General features: G+C 44.0%; 1 protein-coding gene and 1 non-coding gene across 5 annotated transcripts in view; one reads left to right on the forward strand and one right to left on the reverse strand.

Moving 5' to 3' along the window:
- IL1R1 (interleukin 1 receptor type 1) overlaps positions 1 to 27,022 on the forward strand; it is a 131,301-nt gene that overhangs the window by 30,607 nt on the left and 73,672 nt on the right. Inside the window, exon 1 of one of the 4 annotated variants that reach the window (XM_044925712.2) lies at positions 10,455 to 10,600. The exons of 1 other annotated variant lie outside the window; for it this stretch is intronic. The gene's annotated coding sequence lies outside the window, so the exon portion shown is untranslated. Of the gene's footprint in view, positions 1 to 10,454; positions 10,601 to 11,323; positions 12,188 to 27,022 lie in introns of those variants that run through there. 2 more of the 4 variants (XM_025260762.3, XM_006054063.4) reach the window with 2 other exon arrangements.
- On the reverse strand, positions 13,468 to 13,552 carry LOC112578274. Its single transcript, XR_003102572.2, has one exon. It is a non-coding gene; the product is annotated as a small nucleolar RNA SNORD86 (small nucleolar RNA).

The raw sequence follows: 27,022 nt of genomic DNA on the forward strand, positions 1-27,022 counted from the left end.
AATAGGGTCTGTGTCTGATACCAGTAATTTGAAATTTGTTCTAAACTTACAGCCTCATTTCAGAATCAGTTTTATTAAATAGTACATGTGTCTTCTTTTAGTCTGCCTATTTTTTATATTCTTTTGCCCCTTACTATGTTTTGATTCTCTTTCAGTTTTTAAAACACACACACACACACACGTATATATGAAAGTGAAAGTGTCAGTTGCTCAGTCATGTCTGACTCTTTGTGACTCCATGGACTGTAGCCCACCAGGCTCCTCTGTCCATGGGATTCTCCAGGCAAGAATATTGGAGTGGGTTGCCGTTTCTTCCTCCAGAGGATCTTTTCAACCCAGGGATTGAACCTGCATCTCCTTCATTGCAGGCAGAATCCTTACCATCTGAACCACCAGGAAAGGCCATTTATAAATATATTTGTTTTATATTCCATGTCTGATCATTCAATAGTTTAAGGTTTTTCTCTTCTTTTGTCAGCCTGGTTCTTCTTTTTCTTCTGTCAATGCTTAAAAGCTTATGTACTTTTATGTTTAGATTTTTGGTTGTGAAGTCATGTTTGTTTGACATCTATCAGTGAAAGTTTTTTGAGGCTTGTTTCTAGTGTCTTCCTCCAGAGATTATTTAATTTCCTCAGCCGAGAGACTTAGGACTTCTAAAATTGCCTTATGCCTTTTCAGAGCATATAAAAGTGTGTAAAATCAGGCTGTAACCCACTACAAAGCTGTGTCAGAGGGCACATATTTTCATGGGAGATGCCAATTCTTTGTCAGCCATCACCTAGAGAGAAGACTGAGACAACCAGTTTTCTCTGCTCTTTGCCTCTAGGGTTATCTTTCATGAGTTCATACTTTTAGAAAGTTTTAATCCTTTGTGAGTTCTACCTTTTTGTGTGAGATGCTATACTTTTCATCTTATTCTTCATCCTGTGTGGTTGAAATCTTTGTCCTCAGTCTATTGGCAGAAGGGGTCCTAAGTCAATTTGGTGGGAATCTCTGGTCATTGGCTTTTCATATAAGCCATTCAATACATCAATATTTGTATGTGTGCTAAGTCACTTCAGTTGTGTCTGACTTTATATGTGCATATAATTTATATATGATTATATATATATATATATATAGCGTCAACCTTCTGTCGTATAAAATGTTAATGATGACTGAACAGATAGTCTCTTTTCTTCCCACCTCTCTAGAAGAAAGATTTTTAAGGTAAAATCAAGCCAATATTTGGGCTTCCCAGGTGGTACTAGTGGTAAAGAACCCGCTTGCCAATGCAGGAGACATAATGAGACCCAGGTTCGATCCCTGGGTTGGGAAGATCCCCTGGAGAAGGAAATGGCAACCCACTCCAGTGTTCTTGTCTGGAAAATCCCATGGACAGAGGAGCCTGGTGGGCTACAGTCCATGGGGTCGCAAAAGAGCCAGATATGACTGAAGAGACTTAGCAGCAAGTCAGTATTCACTGGTTAAAGATTCAAATGTGAAGAAACAATGACAGTAAAAGAATTATGATGCCTGTACCGATGGGCTGAGGGAGTGTTAATAATTGTGCCTTGTGGTGAGAGTAAGGGGGACATGTGGGTGTGGAGTGAGCCTGTGGGGGAGCTGGAAGGGGTGCTCAGATAGCCAAGTTGATTTTGTGCTAATTGCCCCCCACCCCCACTCACATTGGATATGCAGATGACACCACCCTTATGGCAGAAGGTGAAGAAGAACTAAAGAGCCTCTTGGTGAAAGTGAGAGAGGAGAGTGAAAAAGTTGGCTTACAGCTCAACATTCAGAAAACGAAGATCACGGCATTCGGTCCCATCACTTCATGACAAATAGATGGGGAAACAGTGGCTGACTTTATTTTTCTGGGCTCCAAGATCACTGCAGATGGTGACTGCAGCCATGAAATTAAAAGACGCTTACTCCTATGACCAATCTAGACAGAATATTAAAAAGCAGAGACATTACTTTGTCAATAAAGGTGCATCTAGTCAAGGCTATGGTTTTTCCAGTAGTCATGTATAAATGTGAGAGTTGGACCATAAAGAAAGCTGAATGCTGAAGAATTAATGTTTTGGAACTGTGGTGTTGGAGAAGACTCTTGAGAGTCCCTTGGACTGCAAGAAGGTCCAACCAGTCCATCCGAAAGGAAATCAGTCCTGAATATTCATTGGAAGGACTGATGCTGAAGCTGAAACTCCAATATTTTGGCCACCTGATGGGAAGAACTGACTCATTGGAAAAGACCCTGATGCTGGGAAAGATTGAAGGCAGGAGGAGAAGGGGCCGACAGAGGATGAGATGGTTGGATGGCATCACCGACTCGATGGACATGAGTTTGACCAGGCCTGGGGATTGGTGACAGACAGGGAAGCCTGGTGTGCTGCAGTCCATGGGGTCACAAAGAGTCAGACATGACTGAGCAACTGAACTGAACTGATCTTCCCCTAAACCCCCCTCCCATCCAGACTGCTGCATAATATTGAGCAGAGTTCCACGTACATGTTATACAGTAGGTCCTTGTTGGCTATCCATCCTAAATATAGCAGTGTGTACATGACTTCACTCTAAATGCTCCATAGTGCAATGAAGAACATACAAATATCATTGCTGTTTTATAGATGTAAAACCAAGGAATAGACAGGTTAGAAAACTTGCTCAGGGCCACACAGCTGGTCAAAGGGAGAGCTGAGCCTCAGCAGTGAGCTCACATACTAAGCATAGACTGAGAAGTAAATGAATCATAGTCTCTGAATTTCGCAAAACCTCTTATGGGTCATTTTACCCTGTACTTGCCTTAAAATAGGGCAGTAGTTGTGGGGAGAGGAGCCCTGTGGACAGCACATGGCCATTGGTGTCAGACTCAGACCCCAGATTCTTCTCTCCAGTAACGGCCTTTCCTCTCCTCTCTTGGTGATACAAAGAGGAGGATACGGTGAGAATAGCTGTGCAGAACCACCCCTTAGACAACAAGCACTCGGATTTCTTAGAGAAGCTGATGCAAGGGTGTCCGAAAGAAAAACTGAAAAGGAAGCATCGCTTTCAGGAACATGATTATTAATAGTAAGGATTCCTCAACAATGAGGGGGCTGGGGATAGTTAGGAGATTGAACTGACTTTGTTTTTCCCAAAAAGAAAAATTTGAATTTGCTACATACTGGAAACTATTTACATAGCTGTTTACAGTTATATTGTGTTTACAGCTGTTCACATGTCATTTACATTGTTTAAGGTATTTTTTTAGTTGTCTTTTTTTAAATTGGAGGATAATTGCTTTACAATTTCTGCTGTACAATAGTAATTATGAATTGATGTAGTGAAACAATATATAACCTTGTTCTGTATTTTCTAAGTCTCCTGTAAATGTTATCATACTTTCATAAAATAAAAAATAAAAAATTAGACAAGAAAAAAGAAAAAGAGATAATTATGAACTGACTTCCAAGGAGCACTGCTTCTAGAAGAACAGGGTTTGGCACTGAGTTAAAAACTGAGTAGACTCACAAGCTTTTTGTTAGCTTATAGCTATGTTTAGACCGTTTTATGATTTCTATAATTGAAACCATATTTGCAGTAAGCTGGAAAATTAATGTTTTTTTGCTCCTGAAATCTTTATCTAGCAGGATGTAGGTCTAATAAGCATGGAAAGGGCTTCCCTAGTGGCGCGGTGGTGAAGGATCTGCCTGCGATGCAGGAGACCTGGGTTCTATCCCTGAGTTGGGAAGATCCCTTTGGGTAGGAAATAGCAACCCATTCTAGGATTCTTGGCTGGTGAATTCCATGGGCAGAGGAGCGTGGCAGGCTACAGTCCATGGGGTTGCCAGGAGTCGGACACGACTGACAGGCACAGGCAAGCAAGCTCGGGAAGTGATACTTTCTGGCCTCACACATGCGCACACCTCCTAACGCATTTGATGACGATGGCTGTTCTATTTAAAGCAGTCCGCATGAACTGTTGCTTTCCTTGCACTGTGTGCAGTGGTACTTGTGGACATTCTCAGTGGCAGCTACAGAAGGGTTAGGAGTGCGTAAGGGTTGGTGTCGTCACTGAGTCTGTAACGTCATAGTCTACAGATTTTTAAAGTTTCTACAAGGAAATATGCAGACTTTTAGTAAAATATCTATAGCACACTGGAAAAACATAAATATGAAATCAAGCCTGTATTATTACAATTCTTTCCTTTCCAAATAAGCACTGTGAGTGCCATGGAGATGCTACTTGGACTTTTATTTTTTAACTTTCTCTCTTTTTATTGAAGTATAGTTAATTTACAATGTGTTAGTTTCAAATGTATAGCAAAGTGATTCAGTTAATACGTGTATGTATGTGTGTGTGTGTATACATATATACATGTGTATATATATACTCTTTTTCAGACTATTTTCCCTTATAGATTATTACAAGATATCGAGTCAAGTTCCATGTTATTATACAGTAGGTCCTTGTTTATCTATTTTTTAAATGATTTTTTTTACTGAAGTATAATTTATTTATAATGTGTTAATTTCAAGTGTACCGCAAAATGATGCATTTATACATATATACATATATATTCCTTTTCAGAGTCTTTTCCCTTATAGGTTATCACAAAATATTAAGTAGAGCTCCCTTTGCTATATAGTAGGTCCTTTTGATGGAGAAGGCAATGGCACCCCACTCCAGTACTCTTGCCTGGAAAATCCCATGGACAGAGGAGCCTGGTGGGCTGCAGTCCATGGGGTCGCTAAGAGTTGGACATGACTGAGCGACTTCACTTTAACTTTACACTTTCATGCATTGGAGGAGGAAATGGCAACCCACTCCAGTGTTCTTGCCTGAAGAATCCCAGGGACGGGGGAGCCTGGTGGGCTGCCGTCTATGGGGTCGCACAGAGTCGGACACGACTGAAGCAACTTAGCAGCAGAAGCAGCAGCAGGTCCTTTTGATGATCTATTTTATATATGAGTGTGTATATGTTAATCCCAAATTCCTAATTTATCCCTCCCCCCTTGCCCCCTCATCCAGACTTTTAAAACAAAATGTGTGGATAAAATCTTTCTTCTTGAATGTAAAATGAAAACCATAGAAACCATCAAGATTGTGGAAAAGGGGCAAAGTGTCAGAATAAGAGGTGACATGCAGTATGTGGCACTAAAAATGATAGTTATGAAAGTCAGGTAATAACATAAAAAAAACCACTTGTGATATAATATTAAAAGAGATCACAAAGATATATGTGCCTAGAAGAAAAAAGGAGTAGATGGAAATATTCCAAAATGCTAACTAACAGTGATGAGAATTTGGTAGCAAGATCAGGAAGGATGTTGAGTCTTCTCTTTTTTCCTTCTTATTTTCTGTATCATGGTTATATTTTTTTAATAATAAAATGTTTTAAAAATCTGTACTAATTGGAATGACTGAACCTTCCTACACACTTATGACACTAGTTAACTTGTGTCAAAGAACAACCGAAGACAGTGTTTTCTCGTAAAATTTAATGGTACGATTAGTTGGGCACATTTGCTGGGCTGTGACTCATGTTTAGAACTTGACACATGGTAAATATTTCACCTTTCCTTGTTAAAAGCAGTGACTTCCTCATTCACTGGATGAACTGAAAACTGAGTCCAAAAAAGCACAGAAATTATAACCAGGCACTGGGAGAGAGTAACCAGGAAAGGTTTTAAGGTCTCCAGATCCGAATTCTACTTTGCGATTTGTCCCTGCTGGCCTTGGTTTCCTATTTCAACATGTGAATGACGAGAAAATGCCCGGCTCAGCACGCTGATTTGCCACTAGGGCAAAACAAAACCACAGAGAACAACCCACAAGCTGAATGTAAAATCAGACGGCCAAGTAGAGGTGGCAGAGTGGCTCCTGTGAGATGCTCCTGACCACGCAGGTGGCCTCTGCTTGAGCACTTCTGGGATGGGGCAGCACACCCTCTGTGGATTGACTCATTTCATCGAGGAGAGTTCTGTTGTTACAAAGTAGATGGTACGTTGCATTGGGTCTTAGATGGGCCTCCAGAAAGTTCTGTTCCATTGTCTTAGTTCCATCTCTGTATTAGGGTCTGGGGCACAAAGAGTGACCACCCTCCCTTGTATTAGAAGTTAAGCTTCCACTGGGGCAGCTGAGCTTGTTTCTCCCATCACACGAAGGGTTCAAAGATGTTCTAAGGGTTCAGTCAACCAAGGGTTAACTTAAAAAAAATAAAGGGTCCACTAAACTAAGGGTTCAGTCAACCAGGACCCCGACACCTGTCTGGTTTTGTCTGCCACCCGTGCTTTTGCTTTTTGTGTGTCTTGTCCTGTACTTACGAAATTAGGTTTGGGAAATAAGAACAGGACTTTAGATTTGTCTCTATAACATTTTATGTTGTTAGATTTGGCCTCTGGTTCCATCTTCATGGGGTCTTTGGCGTCCTGATTCACTCACTCCGTGAATTCAGATTTTAAGTCTGCATCTCCCATCGTGTGGTGAGAGTGCCTTTATGTTGTAAGAACTTGCTCTGCAGCTCCCAGTTCCCTTCCCAACCTCTGGCTTGGGTTTGTGGCTCCCTCTCTCTCTAATTTTGTTTTAATATTTATTTATTTGGCTGCATTGGGTCTTAGTTGTGGCATGCGAGATGTTTGTTGTAGAGCGCAGACTCTCTAGTTGTGGTGCAGGGTCAGCAGCTGTGGCACGTGGGCTCTAAAGCACGTGGACTTCTGTAGTTACGGCTTGCAGATTTAGTTGCTGGCAGTCTGTGGGTTCTTAGTTCCCTGACCAGGAATCAAACCCATGTCCCCTGCATTGCAAGGCAGGTTCTTAACCACTGAACCACTGGGGAGGTCCTGTAGCCCTCTCTTGTCTGCATTCATGACCCCCAGGAACGTTATCACCATCCACTTCCACACTCTCTGGTTCTTTTGGCTAATGCTCACTTGGTAATTTTTTTTTCTTTTTTGATTTCAGATTTCAGCTTTGCTTTTTAATCTTGAATTTGCTTTTTTGGGTGTGTGGAGGAAATGTTTTCCTTCCATCCACCCTGTCTCCTCTCTTGACTTATTACAGCTGGAGGGTGACCACACCCAGCCTGGCAGCCACTTTCATGGGAAGAACCAAATGCAGTGCCCGAGGTTTTCCATTGGTGACCCCTCTTCAAATTAACCCATGTGTCATGAAGTGTGGGTGTATTCAACTCTGCTAACTGCGTTCTTCATCTTGCTCAAAAGAAAGAGATTTGAAATGCTTTCATGAAGTCCTGCTTCATTAAATTTGCAGTATTCTGCTTAATGGAGCTTCCCTGGTAGCTCAGACGTAAAGAATCTGCTTGCAATGCAGGAGACCCAGGTTGGATCCCTGGATGGGGAAGATCCCCTGGACCAGGAAATGGCAACCCAGTTCAGTATTCTTGCCTGGAGAAACCCATGGACAGAGGAGCCTGGTGGGCTACAGTTCATGGGCTCTCAAAAAGTTGGACAAGATTGAGCTACTAATATACACATTCACACTTTGCCTAATCGCCTCATCATAGCCCCATCAAACTGGAGATTTGCTGAGCTTCCTGAGGCTTGGCTCATTCTTCGTCTTAGTGATCATGGCTCCATTAAGTGCCGAAGACAATCACTGTAATAATCCATCTGGCATTTTTCCTGTTCACTAATCTTTGCTTGCACAACCCCTGAGACCCAGTAATGGCTGTGGGAGCTGTCTGGAGGTAGGAAGTACTAAGGGGTGGCTTTTTCCTAAGAGGCTTGGTAGGAAGCTGGAAGACAGAGTGTGACTTAGCGGTCTGGGACAGTCATGGAGATGATCTGACTTTTTGTGTGTCATTGCCTGGAATGGGAGTGAAGTCAGCCTGCAGGGTTCTGACCAGATCCTCCCAGGGCCTGACCACAAAGGTCATGGGCAGCCATTGGCCATGGCATGTTGATGCTCTAGCTGAAAGGGACAGAGGTTAAACTAACAAAATGTGGCTCTGGAAGGCACTTCAGAGAACGTTTGGACCAGTGCTGCTCAAACTTTACCGTGCACCCACAAATCACGTGGGAATCTTATTAAAATGCTAATTCTGAGTCAGTTGTTCTGAGGCAAGGCCTGCGAATCTGCATTTCTAGCATATTTCCTGATGATGCCTGCCCTGGCTGGTGGCCACACTTTGTGTAGCATGGATTTAGATTACGCTGTATTTTTTCCCACAGGTAGAAACTGAAGTCCAGGGAAGTGAAATTGACTCCTCAAAGCCACCTTCATGAAATTAAAAGTGTCAGTCACTCAGTTATTACGACCCCATGGACTGTAGCCCACCAGACTCCTCTGTCTGTGGAATTCGCCAGGCAAGAATCCTGGAGTGGGTTGCCATTTTCTCCTCCAGGGCATCTTCCCTATCCAGGGACTGAACGTAGGTCTCCTGCACTGTGGGGAGATTCTTTACCATCTGAGCCATCTTAAGTCCCCCATGAAGTTAAAGCAGGCCCTTTCACCAGGTCTCCTGGGGCCCAGGGAGGTGTCTGTTTAATTACCAAATTAACTGCAAAATTGCTGAACCTAGTAAAACAGGGTTCCCACCCTTTCTTAAGGACCTGTAGTACGTGGCAGGAGAGTGAGGTCAGATTCCAGGTCTGGACATGCTTGCACAGGCACACACACGTGTGCATGCGTGTACACACACATTCCCATGCTTTTCTGCATTCTCCATTCTCATCAATTTTGATGTGTAGGGAACATGTGGACAACACATGGATTAAGGAAACACGTGAAGCACATGGATTATAGCCACATTCCAGGTATTCTTAAATGCAGATTCATTCTGAATGTGTAAACTTTTCCATAGAAGTATTCTGGGGGAAGATATGAGTTATTTCTGACCTATGAAGTACAAATATGGGCGTTCCAGAGTTCTGCAAAGGCCATGTTGCTGATAAAATTGTGTCCTAGTGGCATCTTTGAGAGTTTTCATGGTAAAAGCTCCAGGTTTTGCTCAGTGAGTTCTGAGCTCCAGCCTTTATAAAGGACCCTGGAGTTTGGGGATTTTCCGTAAACTTCTGGTATTGGATTGCTATTGCCCGGTATGACTATTTTTCCCCCCTGAGCTCTGTGTGGGGGAGGGACTAAGCAACTTAGGGAGTGTGTATGTGTGTGTGCATGTGTGTGTGTGTCTCCTTGCTGAGAAGTGGGCAGGAGGAAGGGAGATGATGTCTGGAGTGGAAAACAGGATCAAAAACATCCTGGAAACAAAAATCTTTCCTCTCCACTAAGTGCTGAATGAAGATGAACTGATTAGGGAAAAATTGGGAAAACAAACTCCTGTTTTGGGAGGCAAATATCAATACCTACAGTGGGTTAAGCCTGTTAGCGTCTCGTCCACGGCCTCCCCATCAGCCGGGTAGTAAGTTTCTTAGGGACAAAAGCTGGGTCTTCCTGCTTTTGTTGCTGTTGTTCTACCAAAGAGCATAGGGAGGGTCTTGCCCCTAGTGGGAGCCAGAAACATCTCTTCAGTGAAATGTCATTCACCTCCAGCATTTATAGGACCTGGCCAGCAGCCTAGAAGGTACTCGAGTATTTCTGAAGATCTAATGGCTCAGATCAGTAGGGCTGCATCTGGAGCTGGGGTGGATCAGGTCCCCGAAACCTCAGCTACTCCACGTTGGAGGAAGGGTGGGGACTTCTCCCTGCTCCTCATCACCCTAGACCTTTGAGGGTTGTTGCTGTTCAGTCGTTTACTTGTGCCTGACTCTTTGCCACCCCACAGTTGCCTTTCCTCCACTGTCTCTCAGAGTTTGCTTAGATTCATGTTCATTGAGTCAATGGTGCTATCCAACCATCTCGTCCCCTGTTGTCGGCTTCTCCTCCTGCCCTCAATCTTTCCCAGCCTTAGGGTCGTTTCCAATGAGTCGGCTCTTCTCATCAGGGCATCTCAGCTCTTTGAGTGAGGTTATGTCTTTAGCAGTCCGTTCATGCACCAGATGTCCAGGGCCTGGATGCACCCATTAAGATAGGTTAAAAATGTCAGTGAAACTTCTGCAGGAGTGGTCCCCAACCTTTTTGGCACCAGGGTAGGGACTGCTTTTGTGGAAGACAATTTTTTCCACCAACTGGGGGTTGTAGGGGATGGTTTAGGAAGATTCAAGCATGTTACACTTCTTGTGCATTCTATTTCTGTTATTCTTACATCAGCTCCAACTCAGATCATCAGGCAGTAGATCCCAGAGGTTAGGGACCCCTGGACTACAAGCATGTTGCCTTAACCTCAAGACTATTCTGTTTATTTCCTAATGTTGAAAGCCCAGTCCACTGAAGTTCAGGTGGACCATTTGGTCTCTCAATTAAAGCTCATTAAACTACCAATTAATCACAGCTACTTGTAATTACCTAGCCTGGGAAAGTATTCCGGGAAGCCCTTCTGGAACGGCTATCGAGAAGGGTGAGGAAATTGCACCCTCTCTGAGTACATACACCCTGTTCCCAAATAAACAGCACAGGTGCCTGGAAAGAAAGAGTGAGGCCAGATTGGACTCCACCCAGGCTCCACCCTACCTGGCTGAGGGATCTCAGGGAAAGCATTTGCCTTTTCTGTGCCTCAGTTGCCTGATCTGTAAAATGGGCTGAAAGAATTGGAAGTTCCTAGAAATGCACCTGATGCAGGTAAGTGCCCACTCTCGGCGTCTCTGTTATTTTTAGGGAGTGGAACCGTGGGTTCAGAGCATCGAGCCTCACCCCAAGATGTGGAAGGGGGTACTCCTGCATGAACCTTGGTGAAGACCGGAAATGTGGGGAGAGGGGGTCAAGGAGGAGGGGGAGTGTCGTGTCTGAAAGGGCATCACATTCAGGAGGAGAAGGGGAGTCGGGTCAGGAGGATAGCTGCAGAACCCATGCCATTTGAATGTTGCCTTTTTTTAAGAGATTTTTTTTTTTAATGTGGACCATTTTTACAGTCTTTATTAAATTTGTTACAATACTGCTTCTGTTGTTTATGTGTTGGTTTTTTGGCCGCAAGGCATGTGGGGTCTTATTTCCCTAGCCAGGGATCAAACCCACACTCCTGCATTGGGAGGCAAAGTATTTAACCATTGGACCACCAGGGAAGTCCCTGAACATTGTCTTCTGGAGTCAGTGGTGGCCCATCTGAGTGGGCACAGAGAATTCTTTTGAAGGGCAGTGGGGACAAGGTGGAGAGGTGTGCAGAGCCTGCTGGGGGTGGGCCTTGGGTGCCAGGATATAAACTTTGGCCACTTTGGCCCTTGTGTTTCAGACTATGAGTAGGGCTCTGATAGGTGGGACCTGGGTTGTGCTGAGAACATGAATCCAGGTGTGGGGTGCAGGGGGGCCCCTGAGAGACAGAGGAGGGGTTCGGCAGCCCCCTCTCTCATGGATGGGATCAAGCAGCTCCAATTGGGAGCCAGAGGCTCGGGCTGGGACCCCATCTCCCCTAATCCCCCTGAGTCCAGGGATGAGCAGTGGGTCTCCTCCCCTCCTGGATGCTTCAGGAGATCCCTGCAGGGTCCCCAGGGCATGTGGCAGAGGCAGTGGGTGCATTAGGAAGAGATCCTGCATCTGAAACATACACAAGCGTGAAGGAAGGGTCCTTCGGTATTGCTGGGAGCTCACATCTGTGGATGTCGTTAGGAGGAGGATCTGGAGGAGAAGAGGGAGGAGGTGGGAGACTCCAGGCCTGGCTTTGACTGGTCCAGACTCTGATGACGGGAACTCTGACAGACTGGATGTCTGTGGGCCAGCCCGGCCCGGGTCTATGGCTCCGTCACTTGAGAAGAGAGACAGCCTGTGAACTGTTAGCAGTGAGTGTTCAGTGGAGAGTGTGGTATTTCGAAAGGGCTTGGCACGTTTTCTGAGTGTTTCTGGCTGGCTGCCCAGCTCTGAGTTTCCTGTTCATAGCTCCCTCCATGTGTCACAGCTGAGGATTAAAGCCCTAACAGGCGTCATTGGAGCCCACTTTCTCCTTTCGCCCGGCCTCTGCACAGCTGGGTCTTCTGACAAGCTGTGAGGCCTCGCCCTCCTGTGTGCTGAGCAGCCCTGGAGCTCTCTAGAAAAAGAAAACCGCCATCAGCAACCCCATTCAGGGCTGATTTTCGAGATGCACTCTTGTTTTTAATAACCACCGTCAGTTCAGCGGGCTTCACAGGTGGGAAAAGAAACGCCGCGGGCTGAGCCTGAATTACCGCCTCTGGTGGAGCCCGCGGTTCCCGCAACCTCCAGTCACGAGGAAAGGAGTGGGTAAGATGATGGATTTGCACTTTAGCTTTTGTTTCTGCATTTCTCCCCCGCTCCTTTTTCCTTTGTTTACTTATACGCTGAAGTATTTAGGAAGGAGGAATGGAGTCTGATAAAACTGACAGCATTGTGCTGTTTTTTAAAACAAGATTTGAAGGATTTCTTAGTGTTATGCGGCTCTGTAGGCATATTTAAAACCCTGAGTTTGCCTGTGAGCCCTACTAATAGATCACCTGTGATTGTTGCTGCTGTTATGGTCGCTCAGATGCGTCCGACTCTTTGCAACCCCGCAGATTGTAGCCCGCCAGGCTCCTCTGTCCATGGGTTTCCCAGGCAAGAATACAGGAATGGGTTCCTGTTTCCTTCTCCAGGGAATCTTGCTGATCTGGGGATCAAGGCTGCATCTCCTGTATTAGCAGGCATGTTCTTTACCACTGAGCCGCTTGGGAAGCCCCATCTATGATTACATATGTTTTATTCTATGGAAGATTAACTAAGAAATATGTGGGAGATATATGACTATATACTTCCTCTTAGCCAGCAAAGGCTTCTCTGGTGGCTTAGATGGTAAAGAGTCTGCTTGTAATGCAGGAGACCTGGGTTCCATCCCTGGGTTGGGAAGATCTCCTGGAGAAGGAAACGGCAACCCACTCCAGGATTTTAGCCTGGGGAATTCCATGCACAGAGGAGCCTGGTGGGCTACAGTCCATGGGGTCGCAAAGAGTCGAACATAACTAAGTGACTAACACACACAGTCATATACATTGTGAGGTTTAAATGAAGGATATTGTAATGTCCTTTTTTTTTTTTTAAAACTGTTTTTTAAATTTGTTACAATATTGATTCTGTTTAATGCTTTGGTTTTTCACCTGGAAAGCATGCAGGATCGTAGCTCCCTGACCAGGGATCGAACACACACCTCCTGCATGGGAAGGTGAAATCTTAACCACTCAACCACAAGAGAAGTCCCTGTAAAGTCCTTTTAGAATGCTGTAGCTGATAGCAGAATTAAGACTTACTTTATGACTTTCCTTTATGCTTCTACGACTCTAACGTGGCATCATCTCAGCCCTTGTTTGGCTGAGGGCATTGCATTACTATAAAATGACTGATTGCATTTAAGATTATAATATATTGTATTATCAAGGCTTGTGCATGCTTCCTTCCACAAAGACTTACAATGGAATCTTGAAAACTTGCGTGTGGTTTTTGTTGTTGTTGCTGTTTATTGGTTTTTATTTTTATTGGGCTCTGGAAACTGAGTCCATTTGCTGGGCCCAGGGAATCACTCAGATACTAGGACTGGCCATCACCCCCAGGGCAGAGGCCTGCATAGGTCAGGGAGTCCTGGTCAGACAGCACTGTATTGAGCATGCTTTTTCAGAGGCGTTGCAAATATTACACCTGAAGTTGTAAGGAGACTGTAGGCTCTCAGGGGATGGTCCATATTGTCTTATTGAGTGAGATGAGTGAGAGTTGCTCAGTTGTGTCTGATTGTTTGCGATCCCGTGGACTGTGGATCCATGGAATTCTCTAGGCCAGAATACTGGAGTGGGTAGCCTTTCCCTTCTCCAGATCTTCCCAACCCAGGGATTGAACCCAGGTCTCCTGCATTACAGGTGGATTCTTTACCAGGTGAGCCACAAGGGAAGCCCGAGAATACTGGAGTGGGTAGCGTATCCCTTCTCCAGGGGATCTTCCCAACCCAGGAATTGAACTGGGGTCTTCTGCATTGCAGGTGGATTCTTTACCAACTGAGCTATCAGGGAAGCCTTACTGGACACCCTTGACCTCCATATACTCTCTAATAGTGTTGTTGGGTCAGTCAGAATTCAGGAAGTTTAAGGAAAGAAGAAAACAAAATGAGGTCAACCTTTCAATTCAATTTAAATCTCCCTCTTGCTCTTTTGCCAAATGTGAGTTTCCACGGTGGCTGTGAGCATATGAAGGGCTAGATGGTGGAAAGGACAGTTCACAAGGTGCAGTGAGTGACTGGTGGTCTGGTGAATCACTGCGTCCCCCTACAGGTGCCTGGGGGCCACCCTGTGTGTGCTGGGGGCGGGGGAAGTCTGTGTTCCCCTGGAGGTGGGCGGGTTGCTGTGAAAAGAGGAGATGTGCTGTTTGGAAGGACTGGGGACATTTCTTGACATTTCTGAATTTGATCTTCCTGATCGCAGTGATGAATTTTCTTCATTTGAAAATGTACTTTTTTAGAGTTTCTTCAATATTTGCTCTAATTTACTTTATATTATGATACTTTTAATACTTTTCACATTTTTTAAACCTAAATGTTAGATATTAGTACATTTTATTTTTTTATTAAAAATTTTTTTTATTAGTGTATAGCTGATTGACAATGTTGTATTAATTTCAGGTGTACAGTGAAGTGAATCAATTGTATATAAAGCTGCTCTTTTTCAGATTTTTTTTTCTCATATAGGTCATTACAGAGTATTGAGTAGAGTTCTCAGTGCTATACAGTAGGTCCTTGGTGGTTATTTTACATATTGTAGTATGTATATGTTAATCCCAGATTCCCAATTCATCCTTCCCCTCTTTTCCCTTTGGTAACCATAAGTTTGTTTTCTATGTAAGTGAGTCTGTTTTGTTCCATGAATAAGTTCACTTGTATAATTTTTATGTTCCACATCAGCGATATCAAACGGTATTTGTCTTTCTCTGACTTCACTTAGTATGATCTCTAGATCCATCCACTTGGCCACAAATGGCATTATTTCATTCTTTTTATGGCTAAGTAGAATTCTATTCTGTGTGTACCCATATATATGCCACATCTTCTTTATCTATTCATCTGTTGACAAGCTGTGAGGAATTTTAAAAGAAGCCTATGGAGTGTCTCTACTCAACAGTTTTTATTTTTTATTATTCTTTATTATTCAGCTTTTATTCTTTAACACACAAACCTTTTGGGGCACTGTTAAGTTGCTGAGGAATGAAACTCTCAGGCAAGATCATGGAGTGGCTAAGATCCACTTCTTAAGTATCGTCTTTAAAAACATATACAGACAACACATGCTCATGGTCAAAAGGACAATTGAAAAAGAATATATACAGATTAATTAAAAAGGTAGAACATAAGAACCTAACATTGTGAGATAAATACTGTTAGTGTTTGGGTGGGTGTGGTTTTCTCAAAACACATTTACATTTTGGAAAAAGCATGCTTGGACTGTCCATGCTGTTTTAGCACCTGCTCTTGCCTTTCAGCAGTATGTTGTGAGGGGATCGGCCCTGGGATTTCTTTGGAGGGAATGATGCTAAAGCTGAAACTCCAGTACTTTGGCCACCTCATGCGAAGAGTTGTCTCATTGGAAAAGACTCTGATGCTGAGAGGGATTGGGGGCAGGAGGAGAAGGGGACGACAGAGGATGAGATGGCTGGATGGCATCACTGACTCGATGGACATAAGTCTGGGTGAACTCCGGGAGTTGGTGATGGACAGGGAGGCCTGGTGTGCTGCGGTTCATTGGGTCGCAAAGAGTTGGCACGACTGAGCGACTGATCTGATCTGATCTGTCCTGCTAATGAACTTCTTCCTAAAAAAGCTTTTTAATCACATGACATAGATGAGTTATTAAATCATGTTGGTATATTTGATTTTTTTTCTTTTCTATTATTAACATCCCCCAAACTAACACACTTGTAGGGGATCCTATGCATCTCTCTCTTCCTTATTCTTTCCTTGGAATAATTCCCAGAGGTCAAGGGCATCAGCATATTTAAAGCTCTCCATTCTGTTACTCAATTAATCTAGGAAAGTGCTAGTCATGTACACTCCCTCCAGCACTGTATGAACACTTTTTTCTCACACTTTCACCAGCATTGGGTTTTTCACCTTTTTTTTTTTTTTTTTTTTAAGTATTCTAATCTGATAACTGGAAAGGAGTCTTCTGTTGTCTTAATTTGCTTTAAGGACAACTTTTTTGTGAAACCTCTGGCTTCCTATTCTGCCCCTTTGGGTTCAGCGTCTTATCTTTTTTTGGTTAGTCATCATCAAAGCAATCCTCACTCAGAGTAGCTTTTGCCAACCTAATTTCTGTGGTCTTTGACCTCATTTGATGTCTCTTATTAAGCTCACTGAGTGTGTGGGGGAGTTGAATGCTTTTGCTGACTTTTTACCATTTGAACAACCCAGAGCAAACTCAATCTTTTATCTCCTTTTTATCTATTAAATTTAGAGATAAGGACTGGCTGTCTACCCCACCACGTGATTGAACTGGGGACATAAAGGGAAAGGCTAGAGGAATGTTCTTTAAATAGAAAAAAAGTAAAAATACCAAATGGTATTATTACTGTTGTTATTAATATGAAGTTTATATATAGCCTCACCTTAGAAAGTGTCTAGTTTTCAGAGAGCTGCGTGCTGAAATTTTGATGATGTTGTCGAAAGAGTTCTAAACTTAACAGTTCTAAACTTCAACATATTTCTTTGTTCTTAGATTCAGTAGCACAGGGACATAAAAGATGGATTTATTTTATTGCTTGCTTATTTGTGTATGGGGTTGCATGCTAGTCTTCTCACATTGCATGGTCACCATCCACTTGCTCTGCTCTGAACCCCAGTCAGAACTTTTCAAAGGCAGAGCCTGGTTTTATGTGTTCCTTTCTTTCCAGGTCCTGGTTTGGGGTCTGACACCCTTTGAGGTGGGGCATAAACATTTTTTGAATGAATCAGCGGAAGCAAGCTAGGAACAGTTTAACCCAACTCTCCAGGGAAATGAATATCGCCCAAGAGGAATTACGGAAGATTCAAAAGCGGAGCTTTTTTCCTGGGGCGCATTGACTGTTTTCTTTGTTTAGTTTAGTGTGGGTTGGTTTCTATTTCTACTGAGTACAACTTTAAAGCTCTGAATGGGTGTGAAGTGGACGCATTCCAACCAGGGGTAGAACCAGGAGAATGGAGATGGTGGCTTTAGTGAGTGCAAGTCCCATGGACTTGCCACAAGTACGGAAGGCTTGAGAGGGTACAGGATTTCACTCTGACCTCGGTGGTCGGCTGTTAAAATCAGGATCAAGTACACGTTCAACAACAGTTTGACGCTTATAGTGGATAAGTAATAATCATGGCAAATAACCATTAGAGCACTTCCTTAATGTGGGACCCCCGGTTCTGAGTGCCCTGTGTATGAGGGAGTCCTTATTATCACCTTACTTTGCAGATTAAGAAATGGAAGCACAGAGATGTGATTTGCCTGAAGTCACATCAGTTAGTGCACGCCTGAGGTTCACGACAGCCTCACTCTAGAGTTCACAGGCTGCTGGACTTGAGGGATGATGAATAAAAACACACGGTTCATGTGCTTTTGAACGAATAGCACACAATTTAAAAGGCTTTAAAAAGGTTATTCAGCCAAGTCTTTCTCATCAATAGGTGACTGTTACTAGTCTCTTCCACCTCTTTCTCACTGGATCTGTTCTCTCTTTGGAGAACCAGTGGGGGATTGATATGTATGTAGATGTATTAATATATAGGTATTGATATAGCTGTTTCAGTCTTCTGTTGGTTATATACCTGTCTGTCTATATCTATCTAGGAAAAGTCTTTTTTTTTTAAACTTTTTATTTTATATTTGAATATAGGTGATTAATGGGCTTCCCCGGTGGCTCAGTGGTAAGGAATCCTCCTGACAATGCAGGAGATGTGGGTTCCTTCTCTGGGTTGGGAAGATCCCCTGGAGAAGGAAATGGCAACCCACTCCAGCATCTTCGCCTAGGAAAACCCATGGAGCTTGGTGGCGTACAGTCCATGGAGTCGCAAAAGAGTTGGACATGACTTGACTGAATAACTAATAGCTGACTAACTATTTTGCGATAGTTTCAAGTGAACAGCCAAGGGACTCAGCCATACATATATATGTATCCATTCTCCCCCAAACTTCCCTCCCATCCAGTCTGCCACGTAACACTGAGCAAAGTTCCCTGTGCAGTACAGTAGGTCCTTGTTGGTTATCGATTTTAAATACAGCAGTGTGTACACATACATCTCAAGCTCTCTAACTATCCCTTTCCCCCAGCCAGGAAGATTCTTATAATAAGGTATGGATTAGCTCATGCCATTATGGAGGCTTGAGAAGTCCTGGGAGCTGCCCTCTATAAGCTGTAGACCCAGGAAAGCAGATGGTATAGTTAGAAGGCCAGAGAGCAATGGTGTAGACTCCTGTCCAGTCCGAGGGCTTAAGAATCAGAATTGCCAAGTGCAGGAGAAGATGGACGTCCTTGATCAAGTTTTCAGGCAGAGTTAATTCAATCTTCCTTTGCCTTTTTGCTCTATTTAGGTCCCCAAGGGATTGGAGGAAGCCCACCCACACTGGAAAGGGGGCTATTTGCTTTACTCTGTTCACCAATTCAGGTGCTAATCTCTTTCAGAAACACCCTCACAGACACACCAGCTATCTGGGCATCCCATGGCCCGTTTCAGTTGACACAGAAAGCGAACCATCACACACTAAGCACATACACTCTTCTGTGTGTGGGTGCATGCTAAGTTGCTTCAATCATGTCTGACTCTTTTCAATCCTATGGACTATATAGCCCACCAGGCTCATTTGTCTATGAGATTCTCCGGGAAAGAATATCGGAGTGGGTTGCCATGCCCTCCTCCAGGGGATCATCCTGACCCAGGTCTCTTGCATTGGCAGGCGGATTCTTTTCCACTGAGCCACCAGGGAAGCCCACGCTCTTCTGTACTTGGTTCTAAATCTGCATCAAAAAAAGCTTCCTTTTAACCTTTTGCTGACTCAACTTGTTTGCAGTCTTTTGCTATTACAACCAATGTTGCAATGAATAAGAAATAGCCCTGCCTGTGACATTTTGCAGAAGTGCTAGCAAGAGTATTTGTTGGCTGAATTCCTAGAAGTGGAACTGCCAGGTCAAAGGCTGAGTGGGTTTGTGATTTGATGTATATTTCAAGATGTCTCACCTGTTACAACAGGTTGTAACAATTAACACCCCTGCCAGGAATGTTTGAGAGAGTATTTCCTCATGTGCCTACCAAAATAGGTTTACTAGCAAACTGGGGGGTGTTTTTGTTGTTCTTTGTTTTTTTTTTTTTTTAGCTTTGGTGATCTTACGGGGGAAGCAGTTAACTCAGTGTTTTTAAAATTTTCATATCTTATATAACTGAGGATTTTTAGAGTTTTTTTTTTAAGTTTTTTTTTAAATGTGGACCATTTTTAAAGTCTTTATTGAATTTGTTACAATGTTGCTTCTGTTTTACCTTTTGAGTTTTTGGCCACAAGGCATATGGGATCTTAACTCCCTGGCCAGGCATCAAACTCATACATACACCCTGCCTTGGAAGGTGACGTCTTAACCACTAGACTGCCAGGAAAGTCCCTAGACTTGATTTTTTGAGAGCACTTTTAAGTTCACAGCAAAACTGAGGGGAAGGTAAAGAGATTTCCCATATAACCCTTGCCCCACACGTGTATAACCTGCTCCGTTGTGCATATGCCCCCTTCCCAGAGTGGTTCATTCCTTACAGCTGATGAACCTACACTAACATGTCATTATCACCCAAAGTCCATATAGTCTGCTTTAAGATTCACTCTTAGTGTTGTATATTCTATGTGTTTAGACAAATGTAGGATGACATGTACCTATCATTATAGTATCACATGGGGCATTTCACTGTGCTTTACCTGTTCATCTCTCCTTCCAACCCCTGGCAACCACTTAACTTGTTACTGCCTCCTTAGTTTTGGGCTTCCATGGTTGCTCAGAAGGTAAAGAACCTGCCTGCAATGCAGGAGACCCGGGTTTGATTCCTGGGTCGGGCAGATCTCCTGGAGAAGGCCGTGGCAACCCACTCCAGTTTTCTTGTCTGGTGAATTTCAAGAGGAGAGGAGACTGATGAGTCAAAGCTCATGAGTCACAAAGAGTCAGACATGACTGAGTGACCAACACTGTTTTCACACTTTTGCCTCTTCAGAATGTAAATGTTATGTAGCCTTTTCAGATTGACTTCTTTTACTTAGGATTTTGCACTGAAGATTTCCTCATGTCTCTTCATAGCTTGAGAGCTCATTTCTCTTCAGCACTGAATAGCATTCCATCGTCTAAATGGACCACACTTAATTTATCCATTCACCCCCTGAATGGTATCTTGGCTGCTATCAAGTTTTGACAATTATTAATAAAGCATCTATTAAATGTCCATGTGCAGGTGTTTGTGTGGATGCAAGTTTTCAGCCCCTTTGGGTAAACATCAAGGAGAGTGACTGTAGGATCCTACAGTAAGACTGTGTTTAGTTTTATAAGAAACTGTCAGACTGTCTTCCAAAGTGGTGGCACCTTTTTGCCTTCTCACCAGCTGTGATTGAGAATTTCTGTTGCTTCACATCCCTGACGGGATCTGCTGTCAGGGTTGTGGATTTTGGTCGCTCTGTTGTTTAGCTGATAGGTCGCGTCTGACCCTTTTGTGACTCCATGGACTGTAGCCCACCAGGCTCCTCTGTCCATGGGATTTCCCAGGCAAGAATGCTGGAGCAAGTTGCCACTGGTCATTCTAATATGTGTGTAGTGGCATTGAGATCGTTTTAAAACCAGCTGTGATCACAGCAGTTGTTTTTTAAGCCTTGTGGGTGTCCACCCATGGGGCACCACGGTAGGGCAGAGCAATCTGGTTGCAGCCTTCGAGGATCACATGGAGGGGCCGGGCAGTAGCCTGAGTTGAGGGTGTAATAAACATTGTGAAAAACACAGATGGCTGCTGAGACAGTGGCGAAGGGCTGGGTGTGAGTCACCTGGTGATGGGGAGTCCTTGTGAGGAGGGGTGAGGTCTGAGGCAGAGGGGCAGAGGGATTTGAGCCCCTTGGAGGGGAGAGGAAGCTCAGTATGTGGGGGCTGAGTGAGTGGGAGGGAGCTTAGAGATGGAGGCAGGGGCCAGATCACGGTGGTGTAGACAGTGGTAGGGCCATGATGCAGAGCCTGGATTTCATTCTGAACTTGCCAGTCACAGGTTGAGGAGATGGTGCCTGCGTGTGCACAGCCTTACCTCCCAGACCACAAGTGTTTACCTGTGTGACATTAGGCAGACCCAGTCCCTCTGTGCAAGCGCTGGGGGATGTTGTATTTATGAGAGACAATGGCAGGCTGGCACCCAGGACACGGCACTCTCTCACCCAGCCCTGAATTCCTGGGCGTGTGACAAGCAACAGGTGCTCTGCCTGAACCTGGAGGCACAGACATTCCACAGAAGCACCCTCTACCCTCCCTGGAACGGAACTCGTGCACCAGGGACTTGCTTGGCATCTCAGCTTTTACTAAATTAACCAAGGGTTTTAAGAAATGGTTCTTGAACGTTCAGTCCAGGCTGAGCCTTGTGCTCAGTGCTTCTAGGGATAGGAGGAGGAGGACGGGAAAACCCAGAGAGGAAGATGGTGAGCAGTTGCTTCCAGTGCAGCTTCAAGACAGAAACAAATGTCAACGCCAGAAGGAAGGCAGGAGGGGGTGGGGAAGGGGCCCAGCTGCTCTGGCTCCAGATGAGCAACATGGCTCTCTGGGTCCTCCCTAGGGCACACTGGTCATTTGTGGCCAGAGCAGAGTGGAAATTTGTGTGTGTCTGTGTATATGTGTGTGTGTAGGTGATGAGTCTGGAATGAAGGCTTTAGGAACTGCTAATCAAGAAGATGTGTTCAGGGATGCAGGTTTCCATGGAGATAGGACTACCTGGGCAGGAAGTCAGACAGCTGGGAGATCAGTTAACATCTCAGGGAGCTTTGCCTCCTGGTCCAGGGAGGGGAGGGCAGGGTTTGTTACTGAGGAGAAGGGACTCTGCAGGTGAATTCCAGGTGCTTGACCCAAACAGAGTGGCCCAAACGAACACAACATGGGGCAGAGGCTGGGACTGTCTAGTAATAAAGCGTTAAATAGTCACTCAATTGTATCTGACTCTTTGCAACCCATGGACTGTAGCCTGTCAGGCTCCTCTGTCCATGGAATTCTCCAGGCAAGAATACTGGAGTGGGTTGCCATTTCCTTCTCCAGGGGATCTTTCTGACCCAGGGATAGAACTCAGGTCTCCCACATTGTAGGCAGATTCTTTACCATCTGAGCCACCAGGTAAAAGATGGTGGCAGTCAAAAGGACAAGTACAAAGGACAAGTCCAGAAACATATTTATAAAGCTGGAACTGCATCTGTACTAATTATAATTGAAATCACTATTTTAGGATTCATAGACTTTTAGGCTTTTTCTGATAGCTGTGTCCAATCTGTCTATGACAATGATATGGCCAGCTTTTTTTTTTTCCTTTCAGATTGCCTTTATTATTTTTTTTAAATTTTTATTTATTATTATTATTTTTATCACTTCACTGCTTTATTTATTTTTTTTTACTTTACAATATTGTATTGGTTCTGCCACACATCAACATGAATCCACCACGGGCGTACGCATATTCCCCATCCTGAACACCCCATCTCACCTCCCTCCCCGTACCATCCCTCTGGGTCATCCCAGTGCACCAGCCCCAAGCATCCTGTGTTGAACCTGGACTGGTGATTCGTTTCTTATATGATATTATACATGTTTCAGTGCCATTCCCCCAAATCGTCCCACCCTCTCCCTCTCCCACAGAGTCCAAAAGACTGTTCTATACATCTGTGTCTCTTTTGCTGTCTTGCATACAGGGTTGTCGTTACCATCTTGCTAAATTCCATATATATGCGTTAGTATACTGTATTGGTGTTTTTCTTTCTGGCTTACTTCACTCTGTATAATAGGCTCCAGTTTCATCCACCTCATTAGAACTGATTCAAATGTATTCTTTTTAATGGCTGAGTAATACTCCATTGTGTATATGTACCACAGCTTTCTTATCCATTCATCTGCTGATGGACCTCTAGGTTGCTTCCATGTCCTGGCTATTATAAACAGTGCTGCGATGAACATTGGGGTACATGTGTCTCTTTCCCTTCTGGTTTCCTCGGTGTGTATGCCCAGCAGTGGGATTGCTGGGTCATAAGGCAGTTCTATTTCCAGTTTTTTAAGGACTCTCCACACTGTTCTCCATAGTGGCTGTACTAGTTTGCATTCCTACCAACAGTGTAAGAGGGTTCCCTTTTCTCCACACCCTCTCCAGCATTTATTGCTTGTAGACTTTTGGATCGCAGCCATTCTGACTGGTGTGAAATGGTCCCTCATTGTGGTTTTGATTTGCATTTCTCTGATAATGAGTGATGTTGAGCATCTTTTCATGTGTTTGTTAGCCATCTGTATGTCTTCTTTGGAGAAATGTCTATTTAGTTCTTTGGCACATTTTGTGATGGGTCATTTATTTTTCTGGAATTGAGCTGCAGGAGTTGCTTGTATATTTTTGAGATTAGTTGTTTGTCAGTTGCTTCTTGCTATTATTTTCTCCCATTCCGAAGGCTGTCTTTTCACTCCGTCAGTTATGCCAACAACATATTCCAATGTGGTCACAGAGCCAACACATTCCACAACCATGAATATGACCCCAAAGGTTGTTGTGGTTTCCCTCATTTCATTCCTGGACTTAGTGAGAGGGCAGACTTGACCGGAAATCTGGGACAACTTTTCTCAGACCTTTTATTACCTGGCTCTCACTCGCTTGCCCTTTGATCTCTTTGCTCTGGGCTGATTTTTTGTCATCCTGTCCTGGAGGGGCCAACAGAGCCTCCAGCTCCTGAATGAGCCAGGATCAGCCATCATCCTGCCCCTCCTGGCAACATCTGGGTGCTTTACAGACATCTCCTGTGCTCTGTACACAGGATTTACTATTTTCAATGTGTCCAAAGGGAGATGGGGCTCAGGACTGGCAGGGACAGGCGCTGCCGCCTCCTGACGATCGCAGATGAATGGCAGCATCATCAGTCGGGCTCCCAGTTGAGCTTCACGCTTCATTGTGCCGACACGATAATGAGACTCCAAGAGGCAAAGTGCTAGTCAGTGAGTGGCTCTTTTTGCAATGTATTTGAACTCCTATTTGTAGAAGTGCTGAAGCTGTCAGAGTTTGTTCATGTGAGAAATATAATTAAGGCTCCTGTCTACCATTTCTGATGAGAGTTTTAGAAAGGCATTATGTGCAGGGTTATTTTCTAGCCTCTGAAATGAACTGCTGATAATTTTTAAGCTGAAATCAATACCATACATGCAATAAAGTAAAAATTCAACCATAGTAGGAACTCAATAGATATTTCTCTGGAAGGTTTAAACATCCCCTGCCTGAAATAGGTGAGAGAAACCTGGTTTCACAGATCATACCATCTCTCTGTTAATGAATAATCTGTACACCGATAAGATGATAGAGGACAAATGTTAATGAGTATGTAGAGAAAAGGGAACATTTGTACACTGTTGGTTGGAAGGTAAATGGGTGCATCCACTTTGGAAAACAGTATGGAGATTCCTCAAAAAGTTAAAAATTGAACTAGCATATGATCCAGCAATTCCACTTCTGGGTATATATCCAAAGGAAATGAAACTGATATCTCAAAGGGATACCTATGTTCCCATGTCCATTGCAGCATTATTCATAATAGCCATGACATGGAAACTATTTGTTTGTCAGTAGATGAATGGATAAAGAAGGTGTGGTATATACTGGACATAAAATATTATTCAGCCATGAGAAAGGAAATCCTGTCTTTGGCAAGAACATAGCTTGAGGACGTTAAGCAAACGAGATAAGCCAGACAGAAAGACAAATACTGTATGATATCACTTGCATGTGGAATCCAAAAATGCTAAACTCAGAGAAACAGAGAGTAGGGTGGTACTGCCAGGGGCTGGGGAGTAAGGAAATTGTGGAGATGTTGGTCAAAAGGTACAGACTTCCAGTTATAAGATGAATAAGTCTGGGGAATGTCCCTGGTGGCCCAGTGGTTAAGATTTTGCCTTCCAATGCAGGGGGTGTGGGTTTGATCTCCAGTTGGGAAGCTAAGATCCCACATGCCTTGGGGCCAAAATACCAAAACATGAAACAGAAGTAATATTGTAACAAATTCAGTAAAGACTCTTAAAAAGAGCTCCACATCAAAAAAAAAAAATCTTTAAAAAAGAAACAAATTTGGGGAGCCAATATGCAGCATTGGAAAAGACCGTGATGCTGGGAAAGATTGCAGGCAGGAGGAGAAGGGGGCGACAAAGGATAAGATGAGCAAACTCTGGAAAACAGTGAAGGACAGGGAAGCACGGCATGCTGCAGTCCATGGGGTCTCAGAGAGTTAGGAAACAACTTAGCCACTGACCACCAACAAATGGACAGCATGCTGATTGTGGCTAATGTATTGTATACTTAAAAATTGCTAAGAGAGCAAACTTTGAAGGTTCCCACTCACAAAAAAAAAGAAGTGGTAATTATGTGATGGGGGGGAGGTATTAGCTGACAGTATGGTGGTGATATTTGTCAGTATTAAAATGTATCAACACATTGTACAGTCCTAAACTTACACAAATGTAATATGTAAATCGTATTTTGATTAAGCTGGAAAACAAGCAATGTAATAAACTGTAAAATTATGTACAAAAAATTACAGCATTTCTTTCCTGGAGAGAAAATGTATGATTCTTGTCAGAGGTGATGGAATGGGTATCTATTTGACTTGTTGATTTAAAAAAATCTTATGTGATATTTGCCATGACAACCTCTTTTGAACACATTTCCCTCAAGGTTTAAGCCCTTCTCTAGATGAACACAGTGGGTTACTGAGCTGACTCATAGGGAGGAGGGATTACATTTTTGCTATTGTAATGATGTGGGAAATCGCACCCCACATCACTCACCAGGCTTGAATATTTCTCATCAACCTCAAATTCTGAGATTTACTTAACGGCAAGATCAGAGTTCTAAGATTCCGCCGCCACCCCCACCCCCCCCCCCTCCCCCCCCACCCCCGCCCCCTCCCCCCCCCTCCCAGTTATAATACCGAAGAAATTTAGGTAATGGGGACATGGTGGATAGAAACTAGGTTCATAGGAAAGTGAAAAATGCTGGGGTGGGGTGGAGGAGGGGTGGTGGAGACAGACACCTCCTTTAGTCTGGAACTGATATCTGGATCATAAACTGTTGTTCTAGGGAAAACTTCTGGGTGTGAATAAGCCCCTGGAGCTGGACTCTCTTCCTCTGCCTGGCCCCTGTCTGCCCAGTCAGTGTAGAAAATGGTGTGGCTGTATTAGGGGACCCACTCAGCTACATATAGATAGAACAAACATCACACTCTATGATGTAGGTCAGTGTTTGTCCGTCTTGATTTCCTGTTGGAATCACTTGGGAGCCTTAAGAAATATTGGTGCCTCAGCCCCACCCCCAGAGAAGGCAATGGCACCCCACTCCAGTACTCTTGCCTGGAAAATCCCATGGACGGAGGAGCCTGGTGGGCTGCAGTCCATGGGGTCGCTAAGAGTCAGGCATGACTGAGCGATTTCACTTTCACTTTTCACTTCCATTCATTGGAGAAGGAAATGACAACCCACTCCAGTGTTCTTGCCTGGAGACTCCCAGGGATGGGGGAACCTGGTGGGCTGCCGTCTATGGGGTCGTACAGAGTTGGACATGACTGAAGCGACTTAGCGGCAGCAGCAGCAGCAGCCCCACCCCGAGAGGTTCTGATGGAATAAGACTGAGACACAGCCTGGTAAGAGTTATTTTTTAAAAAATACTCTCTGGGGGTAGCTGGGCTAATGCAGGCTGAGAATCACTGACCGGGGAAATAGACAGCCGTAATTTCTGTAAATTGCCCAAGTCAACAAGAAGCTGGCTGGCACAAGAGTTGTCCTGAGTGATTGCTAAATCCCTCTGCTGGGGGAATTTAGGTCCATTTCCCAGAAAGTTTATCCCTGGACATGATCATGGGC

The sequence above is a fragment of the Bubalus bubalis genome, chromosome 12 (genome assembly GCF_019923935.1).
Source record: "Bubalus bubalis isolate 160015118507 breed Murrah chromosome 12, NDDB_SH_1, whole genome shotgun sequence".
NCBI lineage: Eukaryota > Metazoa > Chordata > Mammalia > Artiodactyla > Bovidae > Bubalus > Bubalus bubalis.